Source organism: Zeugodacus cucurbitae, chromosome 6 (assembly GCF_028554725.1).
Source record: "Zeugodacus cucurbitae isolate PBARC_wt_2022May chromosome 6, idZeuCucr1.2, whole genome shotgun sequence".
Lineage (NCBI taxonomy): Eukaryota > Metazoa > Arthropoda > Insecta > Diptera > Tephritidae > Zeugodacus > Zeugodacus cucurbitae.
The window spans coordinates 38,430,385-38,436,392 of NC_071671.1; positions in this window are offsets into that span (position 1 = coordinate 38,430,385).

Here is a 6,008-nt window from a genome sequence, read left to right on the forward strand (position 1 = left end):
GTGCACCAACTATATATTTATATATCTGAATGAATATTTTACACGCTTGCATTGCTGAGAGTGCGGACGGGCAACAAATTGTGTGTGTGAATGGGAAGTGTAGCGGACGTGTTACCACTGCCCTTTTATCCTAACTTCTTTATGATACAACAATGAAATCGCTACAATGCGACATTTTTTTTTTGAAAAAAGTCTAATATTGGTAGGTACGCGAAAGTTTCGTTTCCATTTATCCTCGATTGGATGGGATCCATTTACTTAGCATTGTAAAATTCATTAATGTAAGTATTACAACGAAAACTGAAGATACAGTGTATCATAAACTGTTTTACAGATCAAAAGTTGAAATTCTTCAAAAAATATGATTTTTCAATTTAATATAGAATTAAATATAATAACAACATGCAACAACATATGTATAAGCAATTTCTATGACTTGAAACTAGTCTTAATATAATCCTTGTGTTCATAATAAGGTTATGTGTTCATAATAATTGCACTGTCAACATAGAAATAAAAATTCAATTTTCATAATAAGTGCAATTCAATGTTAATGAAATTTATTTTTTGATTCTACAACAGTATTTCGAAATAACGAACATTGTGTTGTCAAACCAGTTGGTTACAATGAATTTTTCGTTAATTTGTCTACTAACTTAGAGGTATGTTTTTCAATAATAATGAGTTAAATATCCGAAAATTGCAGTACAATAAATTATTTTGTTAGATTATTTGTTAAGAAATAACACAACATAACAACAATTCAAATGGTGCCTTAAATGAAGTAATGTGCTTAAAAGTAAATTCGCGTTATATGAGATCAAAACATTTTTTCCTTAGTAATACTCAAAAAATACCTTAGACTAGTAAATTTCTTCAGAGTGTACATAGGTTTTATCAGATAAATTCTTCCGGTAAACACTTTTAAATAATTTTTATACAATTCCGACATTATAACATTTACAATAAAACTATTAAATGCAATCGTTAACTTAAATACAGTTGAACTTCCCAAACTCGAATCACCATAATCCACAAAAAAACTTCGAGTTGTAGAGTTTCATTAAAACATAAGATTTTTCAAAAACCTGTAAAATATAGATTTATACACAGTGTTATTTATTTACTTCACATAAAGTTTTATGTACATACGTTAAAACATGTATTCTGTGATTTTGTTTGTTGCAGTTCGCTATTGTTTGGCTCTTGATGCTAATAAATATTTTTTCATCACATATTTTCCAATTTGTCCGTCTGTGACGGTGTATATTGTAGCAGCGTACATTTAGTGTTATTCATTTTTTGCGCTTGCTTTCTCAAAAACTCTCGCCGAAACGAATATTCATTTCGTTATATCTGTCTTACTCTTTCGCCTATCCTTAAAGGTTATCCGTTTTTCCATCCCCATTCGCACACCTCTCTTAACAACAACACTTTCTATATGAACAGCAGCAGAAGCACCAACAATAACAGCAATAAACTTTAAGTATCATGCATATGTTGGCATATGTCTGTATGTGTTTATGTACATGCATATGCTCTTATGCCACTACACATTGTATAAATATGCATGCCTTATTGTGGTGCCATTTAAGTAGCGAGCATTATGATTACTGTTGCATAGATGGGCACCTTCTGACTGGCAGCGTGGCTGAGCACAATGAATTGGTCGGAGGTTTCTTTCCGAGGTCCAAGCGCAATATTGAATGGCACGTCTATGCCATAATTTGCTGTTGGAGACGGTGCTGGGGATGGATGTTGGCGGCGATAGCGGTTGGGCGTTGCCATGCAACGAGGGCATTCTGAATGTACATATAACAATAAGTACGTAGATACTTATGTATATGTATGTATCTATACAATTACTTATAGATTCAACATTTACAAACGCACATATATACATACATACATATGTACGTCCATATCATGTTGTCAGAGTGTTAACAGATTAGTTGTTTACATGCCACAAGTAAATGAGTACTCTAAGTTGCCACACACAAATTTAAGACTTTCGTAATACGCACCGACTCGAAATCATAAAAAATGAACTTCCAAGTCCTAACAGTCCTATCAGTATGAGGGAGGGTGATTATTGGTCAGCCGATTGCACGAAATACATAAATGAGTGTGATACACATCTATATAGATATGTGTGTATGTATGTGAAATATTATAAATGCGCGTCAGCGTTAACATGTTGGCGGCCTCTGTAATCAATGTCTATATAATAACTGTTCTTTTGTCAGAGCAGTCAGATATTGTGCTACACATTTGTATGAATATGTATGTATGTATGTATATGTATTTACATGCCACATGCTATATGACTCTTGTTAAATCTGAACGATGACTTTTTGAGCACTTGGCTAAGCATTTAGATAATCGTATTACGTGATGGTTTTGGGCTGCCTTGTTTACATTGCATACTCATATACAGGGTATGTGCACATTTTTGTATATTTAAAAAATATTGATGCACATATATATGTATATATCTATGTATTTAGTTTATATGCATATGTATATATGTATGCTTACTTATTATATATTACAATAAAAATAAATTTAAACATTTTATAAATTTGTATCATAGTTTAACATTAAAAATTTTTGGAAAGTTCCTTTTATAAGGCAACGGATAGGTTTATTATGTAACCATTACAATATTGTAAGCTAGATTATTATATTAAGAATGATTCAACAAAAACAACTAAAAGAAAATAGTAATTAATTAATAGTTTAAGAAGGATTAGTTCGATGAAGCTCGTACTTGGTTAAAGACTAACACCGCAATTGTGTAAGGCTACTGGTGAATAATCGCCATTGTAGTAGCCTTGGCTACAGAGACTAGATTTTTTATTACGATAAGCTATTTGTCTCAGTTGCCAAGAATACGCAGATAACAGCCCAGAGTTTATATAAGTTAATGACTTATTAATTACAAAGTCAAAAAAATAAATATTTTATGGTCAAGAGTGACCTTTATTGATTGAAATCAACTTAACAACTAACTCTAATTTACAATTAAACATATTCTTAATATTGCCTAAATCTACCTGCGGCAGCAATTTTGGTTAACGTTATGGCGGATGTTGGTTTCTGGTTACTTTCGCTTATGCGGCGCATGGCGGATGTTGTTCCCAATTGTTTGATTCTGCTGACTAAACGTCTCGAATATTTCCTATTGGGTGATAGTTGACGTCGGCAGTTATTGGTTTACTTGCAATATTTCTGGTGTTAACTTATATATTTGACAATTATTTTGAAACTACTTGGCAGCATTGTTCAAATGTGAGAGACAATTTGTGCAGTTAAAAATACAAATACTTGAACTAAAATAATTTATTTGAATTAAAATATAAAAACTATGTTGAGTAGTTATGAATTCCATACTTGGTGGCCGTATTTTAAACCCATCAACCGATCAACTGTTGTTCTTTCAATTTTGAAAATTATGCAGCGATACGATTCTTTGCTGAAGGTAGCTATCAGAAAGGTCAAAGGAATGACTTCGGAATTGCACAACTTATATACAATGTCAGCGATTCTTACAGAATACATGTTACATTTATGCAACAGAAAATATGCCCAAAACATATAAAATTTAACATAAGTATATAAGAGCAAAATACTACTAAAATAACAAATAATAAGTAATCAAACAGAATTTCCTGGTGTAATCCAATGTATGAATGAAACACATGTGCACATTTCAGCACCTAAAAAAGAACTGCAACATCTGTATATTAATATATATACCAACAGAAGTAAATCAAATCTTACAAATTGCTTATAGTATTATTAAAATATTAGCCTCTGCCATTATTTTCCAGCCGTATGTGGTGACCTGAATCTATTTATTTCGGCTGCAAAGCCATTCTATTGTACCTCCGGATGGTTTTGCATTTATTTGAAATAATATTTATATATATATTATGTACTGGAATTATTGGAGAATATTTACAGCATGGACCTTGACCCATTTATTCAGCCGAGGCGTTGCTGGTCAGAAATGGTTTACAGACATATTGGCATCTTATCACCTTCTAAAATAGTTCATGCACTCATCATAATTATTTATATTTATATTAAAATCATAATATAACAAGTAAGGAAAGGCTAAGTTCGGGTGCAACCGAACATTTTATACACTCGCAATTTATTGAAGAAATTTAACCAATACATATATGCGGAATAAAGCTCACCGTATTTTTGAAAAACTTACAATGAGGTATATGGAAATGTTATGACCCGATTTTAATAATTTTTGGAACAGAGACACAATATTAGAAGAAAACAATTACCTCTGAATTAAATTGAGATATCTGAGAGATTTATCCATATTTTCGGTTAAAATTCATCCTTAGGCGCTGAGTTCAACATGTTCGATATCTGGGGCCTTGAAAAGTTATGGTCCGTTTTCGACAATTTTTTCACAAGTGAAGCCAGAGATGATATGCACTAATTGTGTAAAGTTTTATTCCGTTGTCTTCATTGGTTCCTTATGTTTACATTATAAAGTGAAGGAATAAGATGGATTTCAAAATTGAGTTATGAGGAAAGTAGTAGTGGTTGTGAACCGATTTCGCCCATTTTTGGTCCGTGTTATCAGGGTGTCAAGAAAATATTATATACCGAATTTCATTCGAATCGGTCGAGTAGTTCCTGAGATATGGTTTTTGACCCATAAGTGGGCGATGCCCATTTTCCATTTTGTAAAAAAATCTGAGTACAGCTCCCTTCTGCTATTTCTTCTGCAAAATTTAGTGTTTCTGACGTTTTTCGTAAGTTAGTTAACCCACTTTTAGTAATTTTCAACCTAACCTTTGTATGGGAGGTGGGCGTGGTTATTATCCGATTTCAACTATTTTCATGGTGTGTGGTGCGGTATGTAAGAGACCCGACTGCAGAAAGTTTGGTTTATATAGCTTTATTAGTTTCCGAGTTAAATACAAATAACCGATTTGTGGGCGGAGCCACGCCCACTTCCCCAAAAAAATTACATCCAAATATGCCCCCTCCTAGTGCGATCCTTTATTCCAAATTTTACTTTTATATCTTCATTTATGGCCAATTCTTGCTTTATGGCTAACTTAAAGTCACGTAGTGTCTCAAACTGCTTTCCGTTTTGGAAAACAGGAGCAGAGAGGATCACCCATACTATATTCTATAGCTCATTGGCCAGGAATTGATATTTATTTGCAAACCTCAAATGTGCTTTATTGTGCCTCTGTTTAGCATTGATTTAGATACCATGGAGCTGTGTTTGAGAAACTGATTTTTATGTATAATTGGAAAAATTATATTTATTGTGATTTTCTGTCTTAACTAGGTCCATATTTGACCGCTGTTTATCAAGTCCGCAACTGTTAGCCGTCGAATCATCCTTTATTTAACGGTACAACGAACAAGAAAAGTATGAGCGAATTTTCGTTGCATGGTAACAGCAACATACTACATTTACCGAAATTCGAAAAATAAGATTAAACAAGAAATATAAACAATAACAAATATGCACATATATAGCGACAGACATTCGTTTAAATGCAGCCTTATTTTTATACTCTCGCAACAAAGTTGCTACGAGAGTATTGTAGTTTTGTCCACATAACGGTTGGTTGTAAGTCCTAAAACTAAACGAGTTACATATAGGGTTATATATGTATATCAAAATGATCAGGGTGACGAGAAAAGTTCAAATCCGGATGTCTGTCTGTCCGTCCGTCCGTGCAAGCTGTAACTTGAGTAAAAATTGAGATATCTTAATGAAACTTGGAACACGTGTTCTTTGGCACCATAAGAAGGTTAAGTTCGAAAATGGGCGTAATCGGACCACTGCCACGCCCACAAAATGGCGAAAACCGAAAACACATAAAGTGCCATAACTAAGCCATAAATAAAGCTATGGAAGTAAAATTTGGTATGAAGGATCGCACTAGGAAGGGGCATATGTGGATGTAATTTTTTTGGGGAAGTGGGCGTGGCCCCTCCCCCTACTAAGTTTTTTG